Genomic DNA, 22,738 nt, shown 5'->3' with positions numbered 1-22,738 from the left:
TTTGGATGGCGGTGTGTTGAGCCGGGGGTCTATATTTGTTGGAGAGATTCTGTTTGGACTGATGATTACTGGGATACTGGATGAGGGCTTTGGGTTCTTTAGGGATACTTTAGTGCAGTATGAATCGCTAAGTAATATTGCTTCAGATGGAGATAGGGAGTAAAAGGCTCAGTGAGGTCTGTGAGAAGAGTGGCCAAGGGGGATGGAGGCCTCATAAGTTTGCCCGTTATCACTCAGAGAACTTTTATAGGGAGACTCTTTCTCTTTCATAGAGATGGTTTTGCAAAGTAATTTGGTCTGGGTCCGGAGTTCCTTTTTTATGTGCGAGATGTTTTCCGCAAGGGTGCCAATTTTATTTTTAATGGGGCTAAGGGTTGCGCTTAGTGGATCGGGATGGTTTTGCTACCATGTCAGATGATTGATCCAATGTCGGTGGTGGGCAGATGAATCATATTCATAGCAAAATCTTGGTCATTGGGGATGGAGGTGCTGAGTAGTCTGGGTGAGTTCCATAATGGAGATTATGTTTTTGTTTGAAGAGACTGGGGGGAGCTCTGTAGGAGCCTGGTTTTGAGGCCAACAAATTCCCCTATCAACTCTGAAAACTAAGACCAATGTCTAACTTCACTCATATGCTCATCTACACACAGTAGATGGTTAAACTTTAAATTCCCACTTTCTGGTCCTCATTGTCACTGAAGTGGGTGGTGGGTCACTGTCAGTGCTGCACAGCAGGTGAAAGAGTGGCGGTCTCCACTTGTGCTTGTAGGGTGCACTGCTCGGACGAGGCAAAGTCTGCACATTTCACCAGGCCAGGGTGGTTCCATGCCAATACTGGTACTTCAATCCTTGCTATTATGATCATCCTTCCTATGCTCGGCAGAGCTGCCCGTGCACCGGCCGCTTTCTTCACCCACCTGTTGTGCTGTGCATCCACAATCAGTGAGAACAGACTGGACCTGCTAGGATGGGTTGTTAGCTCAGGCTCAGACACACCAATCAGATTACAGCTGGATGCTTACGGTCCTATGGCATAGGGAGGTCAGCATGGGAGCCAGGACAAGAGGGCAACTGAACAGAAGGGAGAGAAAGATCACAGCACGGTCTGTGTCTAAAAGTCTGTACTGTGCATGGGCCCCACCCTGAACCAGCCTACTGAACAACCACTAACAATGTGATGAACCCGCACACCCAATGCAAAGCATCATGGGATGAGCAATAACAATGTGTCCTTTCACATTGCTGAAGTGACTTCACATAAAGCCTGTCCCCGTGGGGCAACAATAACAGAACTGGGCGTGTCAGGGCAAACCTGAGATCACCAGTGCCCAGAAATAACTGGTGACAATTAAGCACTGACTTTAATAACGGTGCACACAAAGAAGAGGTCGAAGTGCTCTCACAGCTGGGTCTTTGCTGTGCTTTCTCATCAATCCTCTGGTGGATGTCCTCAATATACTAGTGGATGTCCTCAATACTCTGGTGGATGTCCTCAATCCATTGGTGGATGTCCTCAATCCTCTGGTGGGTGTTCTCAATCCTCTGGTAGATGTCTTCAATCCTCTGGTGGATGTCCTCAATCCTCTGGTGGATGTCCTCAATCCTCTGGTGGATGTCTTCAATCCTCTGGTGGATGTCTTCAATCCTCTGGTGGATGTCCTCAATCCTCTGGTGGATGTTCTCAATCTACTGGTGGATGTTTTCAATCTACTGGTGGATGTTCTCAATATTCTGGTGGATGTCCTCAATCAAATGGTGGATGTCCTCAATCCTCTGGTGGATGTCCTCAATCCTCTGGTGGATGTCCTCAATCCTCTGGTGGATGTCTTCAATCCTCTGGTGGATGTCCTCAATCCTCTGGTGGATGTTCTCAATTCACTGGTGGATGTTCTCAATATTCTGGTGGATGTCCTCAATCATCTGGTGGTTGTCCTCAATCATCTGGTGGATGTCCTCAGTCCTCTGGTGGATGTCCTTATCCTCTCGTTAATATCCTCAATCATCTGGTGGATGTTGTCAATCCTCTGGTGGATGTCCTCAATCCTCTGGTGGATGTTTTCAATCCTCTGGTGGATGTCCTCTAACTTTCTTAAAATGTTTGTGGCTATACCATATCTCATGCTACCAGAGACTCTGCCCAGTGGAACACTAGTCTGCTGAATGCATTTGACCTATTATATATTGTTTTTTCCCCAGATTACAGCCATTAGTGAACCCACATACCCCCACAAACAGTGCATGATACCCATATAGCAGACACAGAAAACCTTTCAATGTGCCTTGTGGATTGACACTTTTCACTGAATTGTGGTTTCTATGTGGGGGTCTGGCTGGTCATTGCTTTGCGCATTCTCCTCACTTTTGAAATCATTTTATGACTTGATGAAGGACCTTTCTGTGCTGTCCCGAGCCAGAGTGTGAGTTGGTTGCACTTTTCTTTTCAGGTTCCTGCCGCTAGGTCTTCCCTCGTCCCCCTCATTTACAGACCATGGAGTTCCTCCCATTGGCTTGCAGAAGGGCATTAGGGCATCCCTTTCTGGGTTAACCCACCTCAACTGGCTTTTACCATACTTTAATGTTTTGTCTATGGGCCTCCAGCCAGGGCATCCTGGTGAAGGCCATCTTACTACAGTAACGGACAACAGGAGGTTACCTGTAAACCCGATACAGACCAGGGTAATTATTGTATAACATAGACAATGTCTCGAGGGGTATCATTTGTTGGGCGAAATTATTTTAGATGCACAATAAATTGCAGAGAAAAGGACACATGGAAATAAAAGACCGTAAAGTGAAAATGTTCAAATATATATGCTTTACACATAAATGTAATTACATTGTACGGTCAAAAACATAAATACTTCAACAAACCATCAAAAATTTCACTTTGTTACATTAAATGTCATGTAACCCGTGATGCTGTGCTCGTGAGAGGTGAACGGCGCTAGTGACATGTGGAGGAATATATACAGCGGGAAAGGGTATTTATGTTTTTGAGCCGTACAACATAATTAAATATATGTGTAAAGCATTTCTTTGAACCTTTTCCCGTTACGGTCTGTACATAGTTGTAGTTTTTAACTGTAAGCGTAATGGTTGCCAGCCAATGTGCATTTCGGTGAGCCTGTGTAGGTTATGCTGTGAACAGTATGTGCTAAAGGCAAAAGGCTTTTGGGGTGGATTGTAATAACACTGCGTTAAAGCCTGTAATCAGGAATTGTGTTATAGAGAATCTCCCTGGTTTCCAAAGCAAACCAGAGTTCTGGTGCAGGTGACTGACTCCAACAAACAGCGCGGATAGAAGTTTTACACGGTGATAATCCTTATTAGGCCATTTTAGGAAGGATTTAATTTGGATTTCCAGCTGTGATTTTGGAAATATTTGTATTTTCAATTCAGTAAACCTAATAACTGCATTGCAGGAAAGCTTATCCACGAGACAGTAGGTTGTGCTGACAAGCTATGATGAAGGCCTTAGGCCAGACTGGTTCATAGGGAAAAGGTATTTTAGATGCCATTGGTCTGATCGGTTTATTATGAAAAGTTATGACAAAGGCAGTAGGCTTGATATATTTACCATAATATGCATATGTTCAGTTTTTCATTTGAATTGAAATTAATATATTATAAGCCCATGGGCGCTTAAGGGTGGATAGCTACTACTCCGTGTTAATGCCAGCAGACATGTCTCTTATTACATGAAATTGCACAGATTATTTTTGTAGACAGGGATTTTGATGGTGGTTACCACCCCTTGACAAGCCCTAGGGGTAGAAGAGGTACACTGCAATAATTCCAGCTAGAATCTCTCTCGAAGGCCTGACAGGCTTATTTGCCTGCCAGGATTTTGTAATAAAAAATGCAAGAAAAATACATACATAAATACATGAATTTAAATAAATATACATGTGCACATATATAGAGAAGTTTTGGGTCCACTCTCTTCTGTCATTGATATGAATGAATGTAATTTACACTTTGCTTCCAACCATGAAAGCATACAGAATACAGTAATAGGTGAGCCACTTCAGCCATTGGCTCTCTTGCCATGTGAGTCACAACATGTGTCTCAATGCATGTACACAACCACCTGAAAATGTTTGTGCTTGAATGTAGAGCCAGTGGGACAGTCCTTTAGTTTTCCATTATCTCCTTTTATAGGTCAAAAATATTAAAGGAGGATGAGTTTAGGGTTCAGGCGCTCACTCTACAGTATATACTGTATCTATTGAATCAACTGATGTGCTGCGGTGCTTCCAAAAGGAGGGAGGACCACCCAACCTCCCTGGTTCAACCCAAAGGTACAGTCAACAATTACACAGCCTTAAGCACACACAACAATTTAAATCCACAATATTTTGTCTTCAGACTTTGAATTTTATTCTGTGGTCCGTGTTAATCTTGTATTCTCTGCCTTTTAGCCACCCTTTTTAGCCAACACGTGTTTCGTCGTATAGGGCGTCATCAGGGCTACGACTTCATCAGGACTAAAAACTGAACCAAAAAGAACTCAATTGTAAATGGGCTGTCAAGCTTCCATGCCGCTGCGGTCCGTGCAGGTAACAGTGGTGGGGCGGTGGGGGACTTTGAGGGACGATGTCTAGGAAAAATTAAATAAATAATTACATTTCCTTCTGCATTGTCACTCGAAGCCCCCGCTTACACAGCTCCACTGCCCCACCGCTGTTACCTGCACGGACCGCGGCTGCTTCCATGATATCATGAAGTGCACCCTGTGACATAACTGTGTATGGTAAGTCTGAGACGACTGGTTGACTTTCGATTTGGTTTACTTTCAATTTAATAGAACCTATTCGTTATTTATTTACAGATGGCACAGAAGGATGACATGGGTTATTATTTATTTTCACAGACACGGTGCTCTCATCCTTAACCCAAAGGAGGTGTTTGATTTTTTGCTACAGTGAGTGATGTACGTATTAGTTTGTTGTTTAAGATATTTATCAGTTTGCAAGGTGGCAAAATACCTAGGGTGTTGTGTGTTGTAAGTTATGTTCTGCATCAAATACAGCAATCTTTGATCAACCTAAGGACGTGTCTATGCAACACTGGCCACCTTTTCCAAGAAGAGATCATTCATGTGTCTCAGAAAGAGACAGACAAAAAGAGAAAGAGAAAGAGAAAGAGAAAGAGAGAATTGGCAAGAAAGAGGAGGTTTGCATGGAGAATGGGCCAGGTGGAAAACATGGGTGCTTTCCAGTCTTATTGCCCCAGTTTTGTTTTGAGACTTTAAGCTTTATCATAAAACTGTGCGGCCAGCTGGGCTGTGTCCTTTCACGTTAGCCTTGGGCACCTGTTGCCGGATCTCCTGACTTTCGACGACATTAGCTAATGTTGTTTCTCTTGGCAGCGTTGGAAGGGGTTTCCCAACCCTTTTGTAGCCACTTATCTAAAGAAAAAATAACTGTAGACATTGCCTGTTCTCAGAGCACTGGTGGGATGTGGGGGCAGCATTTGCATGAGGGCGCCCTCTACTGCCATGAAATGATACTGCCAAAGGACATCTGATCAAGGTCATGGTACATTGTAACCAATGCCATAAAATAACGCTTTATTTGGAAAACTCGTGGGTTTACAGGGAGTGCAGTGCCTTTCATAACCTTGGAGCTGTAAAAGAGTTTACATACTGATTTTGCCATTTCTTATGGGTGTTGTAATTTCTGATAGAGTCCCAGGCTGACAAGTACTCTGTCAACATTTCTTACATCTCTGACATTAACCTCAAGCAGAATACATAACGCCTATTCGACAAGTCTTGAAAAAAAAGAAGTGATTCATCAGGACAATTCCTGGCAGATGTTATATGTTTCTGTATACCTGTGGAGGAGCATGAAGAAATGTTTTGAGGAGTTTAGATATGGCTAGGATGACAGGCCTTCTTCCGAGAACAGACAAACAGTTTTTAGGTCGAGCTCTTTTTTCCAAACTTGCATGTTGGTGTTGCAGTGTTTATGCTTGTTCATGGTTGCCACTTGCTTCGTATTATATTAACACCGCTGTGTGCAGTATTTACCAGGAGCAATGAATACCTTTTGTGAAAAGTAAGAATTCCAAATGCTGCCCGCATTGCAATTTACCTCATAATTTCCCGGCGCAAATGTTGGCAGGCTGGAATCAGTGCTTGGAGGGACATTTCCAGCCCGGCAGGTACGTGAGCGCTATATCATGGATATATTTAATTACATTTAAGCTTCCTTCTGTGAGGTTCAGCTCTAAAAGGCCATCCATTGCCATCCATTGCCCATGAACTTGGTTCAAGTAGCAACACATTCATCTCCGCCCAGCTTCTGCGTTCTCATGTATTTTCATTCCCATCTTGCATATTTCAGCACTTTTATGCATAGTCGCTATTGAAGTGTTTTGTGTTTTCTTATGAAAGGCTGTCTACAGTTTGCATTTGCAATAGTTAATCATGCGAATTTCTTTTGTGTAACTGCGATGTTTTCCGCTTGTACACACTATTATGTTATGTGTTCTGTAAAGGGGGAGGTGTGTTATATCTGGGTCTGGATATTGTGCATCTTTCCTGTTTCTCTGCCTCGGCTGCTCAGCCAGTGTGAATGTGCGGTGTGGAATGTTGGTGCGCATGGTGATGTAATGGAATGTGAGGATGCCTGTGATGTGGAGTGTCATTTGGAACATGGGTTGAGCAGCAGGGAGGCTGTGCCTGGTGGGGCTGATTACTACAAGCTTTCTACAGAGTTTACTAGGAGACCATCTTAAGAACCCAGATCAATAAAAGATTCAACCATAACTTAACCTGGACTTCATCTTTTACATCATAACATAATCTCTTCCACACCTGCAGACACCAATCCAGCTGAAATCTTAAGAATTTTGGGGGCACTGGGCCAAACATATTTTGGGGGCCCCTGTTTGGGACAATTTTGAATTTAGGATCTAAGTTCAGCTCTTTCATGCCCTCTTTGGCCAAGTCACAGGCACAGTCGTCCAAATTCTAAATGTGTTTACACCTAATATTCAGGGATAATGATGTGTGTGTTCAATATTGTAACACAGCAGCAGCTCACTAATATTACTGCAAATAATCCCTGTGACACCCTGCCATTTCTCATATGCGAGGTCCTGTATTGATCTAAAAGACACTTTTATATGAATGTTGCATGAAACTTAAACACAATTTCTCTGCAAAATGTCTGTAATAGACTCACACATCACCCACATTAAAAGTAAATGAAAGAAAAACAGAACTTAAAACAAACTGTTTAAGAATGAGGTCAAGGTCACCTGGGCAGGACTTTCTGCGGAACAGAGCTGGCTCTATCAGGGGGCCTGTTTTCTCTGAATAGAATGCAATTATGGTGGTATGATTTACACCGAATAAAGCTGACTTGACTTGGCTGGGGCCCTAGGCCAGGACCCACTTTGCCTTGCCTTAAAAGTCTCTGGACATGGGGTATCACCTGGTGGCAGCTCACCAGGCGGACTGTTCTAGCTCCACCTGTCGAGCTTGCTATGCTTCGGAAACCCCCTCTGTGTCTTCATCCCTGTGCTGTCTCTCTTAATCTACTGCAGACACCAATCCAGCCCACCAGGCCGGAGATCCTTTGTATCACTGGAGGGGAGGAGGAGCGAGGTGCATGTTCAAAATTGTCCTTTCCCTGGCAAGGGCCCACAAGCAAAACCTGGCCCTTCTAAAGACCGCAGGCATGTTAAAAATGACGCAAAAGTGGCGCAAGGGCCTTGTAAATAAGCCCCCGCATTCTTTTTGCAGTTCCACTTTTTGCTGTAAACATACAGCCCCACTTTACCTCTGGTCGGTGAGAGTGGGCCCGGACTCTATAAGAAAGCCAAGTCCCTAAGTAAATCCCAATAATTTCGTCCGCTTCAAATATCTGCCATTTTGTGAGGACCCAGGTTCTACCTAAGGAATCTCCACTTGTCGGAAAATGTTGCAGAAACAGATAGACCGGCTTGAGTGAGGTCTCTTCATAACACTCCCGTGTCCGCCTCCAGGCATCTGATGCAAACTTCAAACAGCCCATAACAGCCTCGGTGACGCACTCAGAGACGCACGGCCCGCGCGCCAGCAGCCTATCTGATGTCTCAGCACAGAAAAGTCATCGCCTATCGAGTTCCAGAGGGGGGTTTTTCCTGGGGAGTGTCTGCGGGGATGAAAAAAAAAGTTATTCTGGACTCTGAACAAAGCAAATAACAAGGCAAAGCGATAGGACACGAAGGCCTTCCTTACTCAGAACAAGAGACAGCCTGGTTCAGAAAGATTGCTATCATGAAATGGCACGTGTGCAGGAAGGGGAGCACGCGCGCCCCAGCAGAAAGACTGCTGTGATGTGTGTTTAGTGTTACTGCTTGGAGAGGGTGACTCCTTGCAGAGTCCTGTGCTGTGCTACATTATGAAATAGGCAGGAATATACCTATTTGTGTAATTCTGTATATTGAATGTATTCCATATGTATGGACTGATTTATGTGCAACCACATGCTCTTATGTGCCTAGTTCATATGTGTACGCATGTGTGGCCATTTACATCTATATTTGTATTTCATATGTACTGAGGTGTTTAAAAGTATATATAAATATATTAAAACGTCATATGTATGTCACGGTTGTATATGTAGTTCATAATTCGTTGGCAAGTAAGTGCAAGATGCCCTTCTAGGATACTATTCAAGGTCAGTGCGTGCTCACACGCTGCAACACTGGGATCTCTCAGAGGTCTGTATCCAGTGGGGAGGATTCTGGGTAAGAGAAATATGAGGAAACCCAGTTGAACTTTATTGTAAATTTAAACAATGAGTCAGTCAGTCAAAATAACCTTTATTTGGTTTATCACAACCATAAAGCACGTATTGAATAAATAATTAAGACAGTCAACATTTAAAAGCATAGTATTTCCAATAAAAAGCATTGTATAAAATGTTTACAATTTTTATTAAAAAAAATTCCAGTCCAACAATGAGTCATTAAAATGCACCATCTCAGATCAGGTTTAGAATGCTGAAAAAATTAAGCAAAATAAAGAAAGAAACTCTGGGATGTTTCCGCTTTGGATGAGGACTATACACAATAAAACATACTAATAATACTGAATTCGCGTTCACACCACGCCAGAAAGTTACTAAGCGATTCCCATTCCAGGGACAATATTTGAATGGGCTGGTAAAAATACATATGCGCCTACCTTGGATGGAGCAAATTTTGTATAAAACTTACATGCTCCTCTCAAAGGCCAGGAAGTTGTCCAATTTACATTTCTCATGGGTCGGTCTTCTCGAGTTCTGCAGCAAACTCAAATCCATTCAGTCTTCCATACTTTGCAGAACACGTACATAGTGTAGTGATACAGGTTCAAAACTGCAGCACATGGACCACTTTTTTAGCCTTCTAATTCACTAATGGGGGGCCATTTTTATTGTTTGGTGCCTGGGCCTATTTTCTGTCACAGTTCGACCCTGTTTTATTCCATTATATTATTGGAACAAATTGCCTTTGTATTCAATAAAAAAACACTATTGGAATACACAAACGGTATTTTACACTTGTACAAAGATTTCCTCAAGATTCTTTTGTGGAGTAAATCTACTCCCAGGGGTGGTGTGTGGGCTCCAGGGTTGGAATACACTGAAAGTCTGTGCCCAATCACAAGTGCACATGGCTTGTATCATTCACAGCCTTTTTCTGACCCTGTTCACATCCCAGAAAAGGTGTAAACTTCACTCCCAGCAGAAGTAAATCTCTTTCTTGGGTGGACACAGAAAGGGAACACCAACAAACGTGGTGATGGTATATTTGAGGGTGCTGCCCCCACACTGAAAAACACTATACCTCCATCTGATTGCAGGTTGAATTCAGAAAGGTTTCAGGCATTTTCTGGGAAACATTTATTCCCATGAGGTCACAAACCTGAGGCCTGGAATTTGTTTTCTAAAATTTTCCTCACAGTGTGCACCACAACGTGAGGTAGGACTGTAGTACGACCCTTTCTTTGTGATGCCACTTAATTCCCATTTCCACAACGTGCCGTAGGACTGTAGTACGACCCTTTCTTTGTGATGCCACTTAATTCACTTTCATTCAATTAAAAAACATAGCACTGAACTGGTACATTTTGCCATTGTTGAGCTCAGATGTCATGCAACTATAGCTCACCGAGATGTCTTGGTACTTTCCACGCTCATATTTTCAATCCGACAGCACTATTAGGTTTTCACCATTGTGGTGGTGGGAGCAGTGCTTAATTTGTAAAAAAAAAAAAAAAAATGATAAGTGCCAGGGCTTTCCTCAGGAGGCCTCTTTTCACTTGCACCACAGATTGCCCCTGTCATGATGCCAATGATAGTAACAACACAACGACTAACCAACACACTCCTTGAAGTGTGACAATTCAGACTATTCCAGGCCCCCAACGTTATAAGATTGGCTTGGGCGGCAGTAATTAGTCATTCTTTGTGTATATTGAATTAATAATTAACTAATGTTGTGGCCATTGCATAAGTAGACAGACAACGCCACCTTGTGACAGACTGTCACGAGCAACAGCGTTGACAATTAAGTGCCAGTGCCGAGCAGCGGAAACCACCGGCTCAAATTAAGCACTGGGTGGGAGACAAAGAAGGGAGTGACCTGTCATTGTATTCTACTTGCTTCATAGACTTTCTTTGCTGCTTCACCCAGTCCAGGACCTGGTCCTCAGCTGACATCACTAGTGTCCCCTTTGGAAACTGAAAAGGGACCGAAACAAGCATATGAGTGGCCGAAGTAAGTATTCCACATCACTGTGTATTTGTTTCCTCTTCTGAGAAGTACGAGTGCTTTGTGAGCAAATGTATAGCTTGTTTCACAGAAGGGCAGTAATAGACAATCTGTCAGAAAAATGTTAGAGACTTCAGCCCACATTTACTAAAAGTGTACATGGATACAAAGTGGTGCAAAAAAAACAAGGTGGTGCCTGAGATTTACATTACCTAGAAAAAAGTGTTTCAGGCTGGAAAGGTGCCCTTTCTTCAGCTGCAAAATGGTTTGCACTTGTTTGCATTGCTTTGAGTCAAGGCTGTGCAACTGGAGCGTATCAGCTCAAGCACCCATAGGTTTTGAAGCACTACCCAGTCGGCTAAAATAGCTAGTCCGGGCTTTGCACCAAAACCTAATGCCTGCTAGAAGCAGGCATAAACTAAGGAAAATGTGTTTATTTGTAAAAACAAAAATGAATGCATTGCATGTATGCTGAGGTGGGCAGTGCACATCCAATGTCTTCTGAGTTTGTTTAGCCGTAGGAATCTGTAATGTCAAGGTATGCCTCCAGTACAACTCATATGCTAAGCAACACACATTCACTTCTGCACCGTACTGCAAGGCAACCTTATTTGAGTAGTACACACTGCTGGACTGTTCCCATGAGGCACAGAGTCAAGACTGATTTGCAATATAGCTGGTCTGAACTAAGGTGGCAAAGTGAGTTAAAGAATGATGAATGATTCAACCCAGATCTGTGACGGGGTGAGTGTCTGAAACGTTTCAGCGCTCCGTCCGTTATCTCCTTCTGTTTGTTTTGTTTGCCCTAAGTTGGCAGGTTATGCCCAGACGTGGGTCTCTTGCTCACTTTGCCACTGGATTCAAACTAGCCTGGCTGATGAAGGGTGTTACGCAGAAACTGGTCCCAGGATGCATGTTTCCGGTTCAGGGAAGACCTGGCTTGGTAGTTTGGGCTGGACTGTTCCCATGTGGCACAGGGTCAAGACTGATTTGCATATAGCTAGTCTGAACTGAGGTGGCAAAGTGAGCTAAAGAATGATGATGGATTCAACCCAGATCTGTGACTGGGGCTGAGTGTCTGAAAAGTTTCAGTGCTCGGTCTGTCATCTCCTCGTGTATGCTTTGTTCGCCCTAATTTGGCAGGGTATGCCCAGATGTGGGTCTCTTGTGTTTGCTTTGTTCGCCCTAAGTAGGCAGGGTATGCTCAGACGTGGGTCCCTTGCTCACTTTGCCACTGGATTCAAACTAGCCTGGCTGATGAAGGGCGTTACTCAGAAACCGGTCCAGGATGCTTTTTTTCGGTTCAGGGAAGACCTGGCTTTGCAGTTCGGGTTGGACTGTTCCCATGAGGCACAGGGTCAAGACTGATTTGCATAAAGCTTGTCTGAACTGAGGTGGCAAAGTGAGCTAAAGAATGATGATGGATTCAACCCAGATCTGTGACTGGGGGCGAGTGTCTGAAAAGTTTCAGTGCTCCGTTGGTCATCTCGGTGTGTTTGCTTACTTACACCGCGTTACCACGTCCCTTCAACTACTCTATAACAGGAGTGTTGGACACATAAAAAAATGTGAAGGGCTGTCCTTACACACCACCAGGTGTCATGCTTCATCATAGGCAGCCCTCACGCTCTAAAAACCCAGTTTGATAGAGAGCGGGCCTACACCTGAAGACAGGGAGGCACTGCTAATTATTGGAGTGGGGGCCCATGAAAGTTGCGAATTAAAAACCAAAGTAGAACATTGTTAAAAAAGTATATGAAAAAATAATGAACACAGGGAGTGAGTGAGAAGCGGATTGTACAATCGGGATCTGGAAACGGGACAAAGGGGATGAAAAGAGAGCAAGAACAGTGGGAGGGGCTATTAAAAAAACAAGGGGAGGGAGGGGAGACAAAACACGAGAGCAAGGAGAAAGTAAATAGGAAACATAAAAAGCAGGAGAGAGCAAGAACACACATCCACTCCATGAGAGTGTTTAAAGTTAAAAAAAACTGTTAATTGAAAGCAAGCAACATCAGCAGTGGAACAAGACAACCAGTCAAAACACTGCAGACTGCACATGAATAGGCAGATAAGCCACTGAATTTAGAGGGACGCATTTTGGTATTACAGAAGGGGCCACAGACGTTTGTGCAGCCCCTTCTGTAGTACCAATAGCACTGGTGCACATAAAATGCCAGCGCTATCTTCAAGGGGGCGTTCCCTCATTTGCATGGGAATTTCTTTGCCTCTGCACCCGCTCTGTATTACTGACGTGGGTGCAGAAGCAAAGAAGCCCTCAGGGAGTTCACTGAGAGCTGCCCTCTGCAGGGGGTAAAGGGGTCCTATGGACCCCCCAGACGTCCCCTTTAAAAGTGCAGGTGGCTTGCCGCCGGCATAGTGAAACACAGAGTGGCTTTAAAGCAGCCGCTCCGTATGTCATGTGAATGCACTACCCCCAGTGCAGCATGAGTTTGCAGCTGCACTGGGGGCAGCGCATTCCCCATAATGGGTCCCATTTTCCTTCATTGCACCAGGTGCTCCCTTTGCACCTTTTTAAACGTGCAGCACATTTTACTTCATTGCACAGGGTACACCTTTTTAAAGGTGCAACCAACGCAATAATGGATAATGCGATACATATGTAATGCGGCCCCAGGTGTGGCCATAGACAGCTAAAGCTGTCTATAACCTAGATCTAAAAATGATAATTATCTCAAGTACTCAGTGAGAAATGATAATCTGCAGTGATTGGCCAGTTGTAAATGACATGGCCACCATATGCTTTTGGGAACTGTAAACTGCACAGCTATTGTAGCATATCCATACTAATATAATAAAGAGAGAGCCCAAACCTTTAAGGCGGGTAATCTCAGGAACCACAACACCAATCACAACACCGAATACAGCTTAGGAAAGGGCAGTTGCAGCAGAAGGACATAGGCTATACAGACGCCCACCATCTACATTTAAAAGGTAAAAGAACTGTGCCAGCAAAGTAGTCCCTTGTGGGCGTGTCTGCGTTGTGCTGTGGGCATGTGCTGGGGGCGTTACAAACGCTGGGGGCGTGTGGTACGTTCCGCCCTTCATGCCATGTCTCATATCGTGTGCTAATTCCACCCTGCTCCCTTTAAATACCCCTGCAACCCATAATCATAACCCACCCTTACTCCTTAAAATACCCCAACACCCTTAAACACTGACCCATCTTAACCATATAAATATACCCTGTACCCCAAAACCCAAACCTATCCCTTAACCCATATATAGCCCTGTATCCCAAAACCCAAACCTAGCCCTGAACCCTATAAATACCCCTGTACCTTCAAACCCAAATCTACCCCTGAACCCTAAAAATACCCCTGTACCCCAAAACTCAAACTTAGCCCTGAACCCAAAAAATACCACTGTACCCCAAAACCCAAACCTACCCCTGAACCCTAAAATACCCCTGTACCCCAAAACCCAAACCTAGCCCTGAACCCTTAAAATGCCCCTGTACCCCAAAGCCCAAACCTACCCCATAACCCTAAAAATACCCCTGCACCCCAAATCCCAAACCTAGCCCTGAACCCTAAAAATAACCCTGTACCCCAAAGCCCAAACCTACCCCTGAACCCTAAAAATACCCCTATACCCCAAAACCCAAACCTAGCCCTGAACCCTAAAAATACCCCTGGACCCCAAAACCCATACCTATCCCTAAACCCTAAAACTAACCCTGTACCCCATAACCCAAAACTATATCTGAACCCTTAAAATACCCAAACACCCCAAAACATATACCTCAGTACCCCAAAACATATACCCCTATACCCATACTTACCTTATCCAAACATTGAAAAAAACATGTTTTTACTTTTCATGCATTTACAACAAATTTCGTTGTAAATGTATGCGTGGGATAAGCATATAAAATGTAATGCCATGCGTTATAATGGCATTGCGGAGTCATGGTACTTTCGTTATGAAAGTATGCGGAGTGATGGTATGCGGAAAGAAAGTTGCGGAATAATGGGTGTTTACCCTCCCCCGGTAAGTACATTGGTGGCACGGCGGCCCACATCTCCTGCAAAATACTCCTATTTTTTCACCACCCATTTGAAAAATGCACAGGTCTCTCTCATTGATGGCCAGCACCGACATACACTTTTAGACACACCTCCCGCCACAAGTTCTAGAATTGCGAACTTTAGAGCTGGGGAGCTACGTTCGAATCTCGGCATCAGCTCAACATCATGTGATTCCAGGCGAATCGCTTTGTCTCCCCGTGCCTACCACAAATGAATGTGTTCTTCGGTAATGTAAATTGTGCTCATGCCATGTTGTCGAGTTTGCGCTATATAATATTGCAAGGAAAAATTGCAAGGGAAACTTGAGTTCACAAACTACTGAACGTGCACTCTTAAGTGCATCAGCAGTGCACTGTGAATCGGAGCGTTTCACAGGCCTGTCACAGATAAGAAATGCTATCTAAACGAAATCCTACAAAACAATATACTACTGGCCGGCAGCAATTCATACCCGGACAACGTCGGGACGGGCTGCTAGTTATATTATATAGCCCTGGGTGGGCCTCGCTGTCCTCATCCCTTAATAAATTCCACACTGCTGTTCATGGCAATGTGGATATTGAATGTGAGCAGAATTCCTTCTTAAAATACCCGGAAAAATATAGGAGCCCAAAGTTCTCTTTGAAAGAGTGCAACTAGAGCTGATGCTTCCTCAAGATAAAATAAGACATCTGCCTTATAGCATCATCTGGTGGTGATGCTGAGTTAGAGTAAAAGGCCAGAAAAACAACCTTGCACCAGTGTATGGGCAGCACTCCAACTGGCAAAAAGGTCCATTTTGCTTCAAGCACTAACACACTCATTGCATTTTCCAGCCGTCAAACTTTGTCAACAGCCTGGCTATTTGCATTACAGGGACATGGCAAAACAGTCATAGCTCCCCAAAGATAAGGGGAAGACTCGAGTCAAATTCAGAACTAACTCTTCGGTCCCTTCCCAGAAGGCACCTTATTCAGTTTCCAGTAAATTAATTATTTGTTCTGTGAAGAAAGCGTGCTGAATAATGGAAACATGTTAATCACACAAATCAAACAGTAACTGCGCACTCATATTTTCATTATCTGCAGTGGGCCTTAATGAAAATTGGAGCCATGCATATGTTTCCAAAACAGAAAGGAAAAGCATGTGGTTTAGGTTTCAGTGGTAATGCTGCTTGTCATTTCTTGGCACTGCAGCAAACAACATTTCTCATTCAGGTTATGAGCTTGTGATTAAAGCACCATTAGTATTACATGTGCTACGTATCAACTAAACAAGAATCATTTTGGGATAGTATATATTCTCCAGATGTAGATTTCAAAGTGATGCAAGAAGGTGCATGTGGCTTTCCACCAGCCAGGCAGCTACAGGTACTGCATCAGGGACAAAAAAGGTGATAAGAGGAGGGAGGCTTGCACTAATCAGTGGCAATTGGTTGGGTCAATTCCGACCCATCATTCTTTTGCTCACCATGCAATCCCAGTTTGAACTAGCCATATGCAAATCAGTCTCAACACAGCTCTAACAGGAAAAGTCTGGCCCATACTGCCATGCCAGGTTTTCCCTGAACCAGAACGCAAGCAACTCAAGACCAGTTTCGCCATTTTTGGGGCTCTTCGGTCAGGTGTTACTTGGTCCCAGTGGCACAGTGAGGAGGGAACCCCGCCTGGGCATACCTTAGGCCACCTATCACAGTACATCAAACACACGAAGGAGGTGGTGGTGGTAGGGATGCTTGCAATAAGCTTAACCATAAGCAATTACTAAGGGGGCGTTCCAGCACATCTTTCTTTTCCCAACATACCACCTCAGTTTGGACCAGCCATATGCAAATCAGTCTCGACATGTTCCAATGGGAACAGTTCAGACCAAACAGCCAGGTCTGCATTCCTCCCATCATCTGTGTGTTAGTTAAGGATTGGCCAGTGACCATTCAGAGAAAGTCCTCACGTTAACAATAAAACTGAAGAACGTCCTGCCAAGACAGGTATCCTGCATCTGTGCATGGTTGCAGTGGGGTTTGTTTGCAACCTTTGAGATGGCCCTTGAAAAACTCCATAACCTGTCGAAGCATGCAATATTTTCACTTCAGCATATCCATGCGAAAATTGTGACTTCTGAAAAAAGTGTATGTGGCATGTAGTGTTATTCAAACGACTGGTGGCTTCGCCCTTGGCACAAAATCAGATGAAATGTCTGTGGGCCTGAGAACAAGGACCAGACAGTGCACAGATAGGAAAAAGCTCAATCAGATCAAGACACTGGGGCAGAAACCTCTGAAGCTGGCTCTAGTCAAGACACCCTTGCCTGTGAAGGTCTATATCAGGAGAGGGAAAGTTATTTGATGTAATCACTTTATCCCTAGTCCTCTGATTTGTGGCAAGATTTTGGTCACACCAGGTTGAGTCCTTTTGACACCCAAAACCAACTTTTATATAGCATGAATGCCTGCAGAACAGGGTATATGGCAGGTGCCCCACACTCCTTCCTTCAGACTGTACCAACACATAGACCTACTAAGGAACTTAGTTTTAGAGACAAGAGTACTTTGCAATTGGGCTCCACCTCTCTAGCCTATCAGCTTGGCACAAACACCAAGGGCATTTTCTTTAGTCTATATCAGCCTAAACAGTAAAATAATAGCAATGATAATAGTTATCTAGGCAGCAGCAAAAAGGAAAACAGAAGGAATACATCAAACATTATACATATAAATATGCATTGGAAAGAGATTTTCTGCCACAGCTATGGATGTGGCAGAAGAGGGTCATGATGTGCTAGACTGAAAAGAGCCACTCTTGGAGCAGATTGAGGCAGCCGCGGTCCGTGCAGGTAACAGTGGTGGGGGCGGGTAAGAGGGGATTTCGAGAGACGATGCAGAGGGAAAATTAAATATATAATCCCTTTTTCCAATACCACGGCTGTTACCTGCACGGACCACAGCTGGACTAAGGGCTCGCTCTGACGATAACAGGCAAAATGTCCTCTGCAACCCATCTCCTTGTATAATTATGCTTCTTTCTGCTTGTTAGCAGAATTACGCTCTCTACTGTACTCTTTCACAAGAGGGAAAAATATATGGAAAAGAGTCTCTGTTTTTCTCTTCATATGCATGAGACGATTTGGTGAGAAATACCCATCCATTTTTGTATCCATGGTCTAAACTTTATGTATTATTGCACTTAGTAGAAGCGACATTCTTCTAGCTTGGGCATGTAAAAATACTTACACAATAAAATACAACGGTATACAATGCATGCTATCGTGGGTAACATGGAGGATGAAAAGCATGGCATCATTAGGTGATTGGTTTATAGGGATTTGTGATATAGGTCATTGGTTATGGAACAATATTCGCTTAAACGCTATGGCGACCAAGGCACCTATCTCTTGCAAAGGCTAAAGAACTATGCTCTCAAAACTTTAAGTGAAGCACGGATCTATGTCTATGAGGTTTCAAATTAGATTTTAATATTTTTGGCAGGGATATTTTGTATCACACCCACGCTTACATCTGACCGGATGCCTTGTCTTCATACTGCAAACGCACGTGCACACACACTCACACACACAAACATATACCGCAAGGCTCGGCTGTGTAGGCAAAAGATTGGATGAGTTGCCACATTCTGAACAGGTACCCGACTGCATGTGGTGGCAGGCGGTCATAAGGCTAAACATAACACCTACTGAACGACAGCCAGAAAGCACTTGAGCATACCCAAGTGTCGTGTCGGCCCACTGTAATCACGACATGAATTGGTGGCTGTAATCAGGTATGTTTATTTGCGGTCATGCAGCATGCTTCTCCACGTCCTGCCTCTTCCCCAGTTCCTGTGTGGGTGTCTGTCCCCTGACTGGAACTGGTCACAGTCATCACATCACATCTGTTCAATCAGTCTCTTTGGTCTTTTGCATTCTCTTCTCTGCCGTGCCTCTCCTTTGTCCATCTGCGCACCTTCATCCTGTCTGGTGTCTCCCAGTGCGATTGCCCTTCTGTCTTCTTTCTCGACCTTAAGTTCCTTGAAGTGTGAGCTGTTTCTTATGATGTGGTAGCGTCCTGCTCATGCTGTTATCATGGGCCCTTTTACTTCAGTCACCGTCAACGACTCCTTCGAGAACGGGCTGTCCAATTTCCTCAGCTGCCGTTGCCACACTACCACTCTGTCTCTTTGCTTTAGTTGCGCCGGAGTGGCATGTCTCCTTGCGTCTGCGTATGTCTTCATTTTTGCTTTTACTTCTTGCTCTTTGGTGGCAATGCTGCCTTGCTCTTGCTTTGCTGCTGCCTCCAGCTGCGGTATCCTTGTCCTGCTCGATATGCCCAGTACTAGCTCAGCGGGACACCGTCCTGTGGAGCTGTGAGGGGTTTCTGTAGTCCCTTAGTATTTGGCACAGGGTCTGCCCTATCAATATCTGTGTCAGTTTGGCTCTTTGTACAGCCTTCTTTATGTTTCCCATGAATCTTTCTACCATGCCATTTGCTTGTGGCCAAAAGGGTGTTATTTTCCGGTGATGGATCCCTAGGTAGTCCATGAATTTTCTGAACTCCTCCCCTGAGAAGGGCGGACCATTGTCAGTCTTTAAAGTTTGCGGGGAGCCCCACGCCGCAAAGACGTCATCCATAGCCGGCAGCGTTGCGCTTGCTGATGTTGACGCCACTTGCCGCACAATGGGAAACCTGGAACACTTATCAATTATCACAAGCAGGTAGTTTCCTGTCTCCAGGGGACCATAAAAGTCTGCTGCCAACTCAGTCCAAACTCGGGAGCCACACTTTCTCCTGTAGCAGTTTCTTTGTTGCCACCATGCCTCTATGTGATTTGTGCGCTAAGTTCACCATTTGTATCCGCAGCGCTCTTGGCATCACTGTTCTCGTTTCTCTCATTATTATTCCATTCTTGGTCTCTGAGAGCTCTTCATGAATCTTTTTGAATGCCAGCATTTCTTCTTTTATCGCCCCCTTTTCCATGATGTTGTTGTTGTTGACATGCCTCCACCTCTGCTGTCTTGTCACCGTTTTGATTGCTTGCATTGTGGCATCCCTCTCTGTTTCCTGTTCCAATTCTTCGATCGTTATCAATGCCGGAGTATTATGTTTTAGAACAAAGTTCAGGTACTCCTCCACCATTGATGTTGCCTCAGGTGCATGCGGTAGAGGGTGCTGTGACATGTAGTCTGCCGGGTTGTGCTCTTTCCCTGGTTTGTGTACGATCTTGAAATTGTAGTCATGAGTCGTATGCCCCATCTCTCTATTGGGGCGGTATTTTCGCATTAGGGTTTCCATAGATCGTTACCAACGCCTGGTGATCCGTTATGATGGTGAATGGTTTCCCATATATGAACATGTGATAGTGCTCACATTAAGCATGGGTGGAAAATCCGTTTCGCTCGCGGATTTTGCGGATTTTCGGGAAATTCGCAATCCGCGAGATTCGCGAATCTCCCGCAAAATCCGCAAATCCGCGAGCAGCGGATTTTGCTCGCACTGCTCGCACTGTTCGCGTGAGTTCGCGGCTTCCCAGTACAACTTCGCGCCCCGCGAATAAGTGCTAAATTGCAGAAATACGATCTTAGCAAAACTGAAACTACTTACCAGGTTCAAAAGTTCAGGCTCATCATTAGTAGCCATTTCCTGTAGTGCTTCCTGAGGGGCCCCTCCAGAGTTCAGTTGCCAGTTGCAACTATTATGTGACCCTGCTCTGAATCTCAGAATAGTTACACATATGCCACAAAGGTCCTGAATTACAGCTAAGGGAGACAAGCAGGAGCCAGGCTGGAAGTTAAAATCCATTAATCAGCCCCTAATTCATTATTGTCAGTTGGGGCAGGGCAGGTGTTGTAACTAATTTTGCAACAATGAAAGCACTTAGCAAGTGCAAAAGATCACTAATCAGGGCGCACTAAGGAAGCAGGTGCCAGCTAAAAAAATATTCTGTGACACATTAATCAGCCCCAAATTAATTCAGGTCACTTGAGGCAGGGAAGGTGTGCTTTGCTTTGCCGAAAATAATGTACACTGGACAACCAGAGGGTGTGGTGATGAAACAGAGGGTGGCATGGGTGGGCCAGAGGGTGGCATGAGTAGTCAGAGAGTGGCAGTGGTGACAGAGAGTGGCAGTGATGAAGAAGAGTGTCCCAAACAGGCTGGACACGTAGAAACAACAAGTTCGCAAAACTTGCGACCCGACAGGTAAGTTCGCAAATTGCGAAATTGTAAAAACCCTCGCGAACTGGCAGAAACACGGGCGAACACAAAAAAAAAAAAATCCGCAAATTCGCGGGAATTCGCGGATTTTGCGGATTGCGAGTTCGCAAATCCGCAAAATTCGCGAACGCGAGATTCGCAAAATTCGCCCATGCTTAGCTCACATGCCCATACTACTGTTAGACTTTCTTTCTCTGGCTGTGAGTATGCCCTCTCAATGTTGGACAGGCTCTTGCTTCCGTAGGCTACTATGCACCTTGGTGATTCTTTGCCTGGTCTGTGTTGTGCCAGTATCGCTCTCAACACCACTGGGTTGGCCTCCACTGTCAATTCTGTGCATAGCAGCGGATCAAAGTATGCATGGTGGTCTACCGCTATCACTGCTTGTCAGATGGCTTCAAATGCTTTGTTGCAGTCTTATGTCCACATGAATGTCTGGCCTTGTTTCATCAGTTCTCTCAGCAGCATGCTTACCGTGGCAAAGTCTTTTATGTATCTTGCGCAGTAACTGGCAAGCCCGATGAATGACCTCACTTCTGCAATGTCACTTGGATGTTTTGCTTTTTCTAGCGTGTCCACTTTGCTGCGATCTGGTCGCATCCCTTTTTTGGAGAAAATGTGTCCGAAGAACACCAATTCATCTCGCCTAATTTCGCACTTGTCTTCGTTTAGCGTCAGCCCTGCTTGTTCCAACTGCGAGCATAGGTCTCGCAGTGCTTTGTCATGTTCATCATCTGATTTGCCGAACACTAGAATGTCGTCACTGTAGTTCAGACTGTTTTTTTACCGGTCTTATTACTTGCCATATTGTCTCTTGAAATATTTCAGCTGCCAATGAGATTCCAAAGCTCAATTGCTTGTATCGGAAAAGACCCATGTGCCTGGAGAATGTTGTGATGTATCTAGACTGAAGGTCAAGTTCTAGCTGATGATATCCTTTGCACAGGTCCAGCGTTGAGAACCTGCGTGTTCCTGTCAGGCAGCTTATCATGTCGTCGATGTGTGGTCCAGGGTGTCTTTCACGTTCAATTGCTGTGTTCAGTATTCTCATGTCAACACGGTTGCAAATTTTGCATGTGTTCTTCTTTGGCACTGCCACTATTGGCGACACCCAGGGCGTCGGTCCCTATGCCGGCTCTATGATGTCCTGACTTAGCAATGCTTCAATTTCTTCCTCTACTTGGGGTTGTAGGTGTATCGGCACTCGTCTGTGGTGTTGAGCCATTGGTTTTACTGCTTCATTGATGTGCAGTGTTATTTGTTGTCCTTTTAGCTTCCATAGTCCATGTAGGATTCCGGGATACTCTCGCAGGATGTTTTTCTTCTCTGACATGTGGTACGTCATTGCATGGAGGCCCATTACCTGCGTCGTGACATTGCTCAGTAGGCACGGTGCAGGAATGTCACCCTTGAGTACATGTATGTCTTCCTTGATTGTTTGGCCTTTATACGTCAGTTTCTCTGTAAACTTTCCCATGTTCATCACTGGTTTTCTTGATCCCCACGTGAATACATCAACTCTGGATGGCACCAGCACTGGCTTTACTTCCATCTTCTCATATTCGGATGCACACATGATGTTGCATGTGGCTCCGCTGTCTAGCACGAACCGCGTTTTGTGTTGCCCCATGTCTATGGTCACGGTCTCAGTTTTTTTTACTTCATTTTTTTCCACCAGGTGGATGCTTTCTCGCCTCGTCTCCTCTTCTGCGGACACAGCAATAGCATCGGACATTCGGTATAAGCG

The sequence above is a fragment of the Lissotriton vulgaris genome (assembly GCF_964263255.1).
Source record: "Lissotriton vulgaris chromosome 9 unlocalized genomic scaffold, aLisVul1.2 SUPER_9_unloc_1, whole genome shotgun sequence".
In the NCBI taxonomy this organism is placed as follows: domain Eukaryota; kingdom Metazoa; phylum Chordata; class Amphibia; order Caudata; family Salamandridae; genus Lissotriton; species Lissotriton vulgaris.
The sequence above is the reverse complement of the archived record's forward strand: the minus strand, read 5'-3'. Positions refer to the sequence as shown.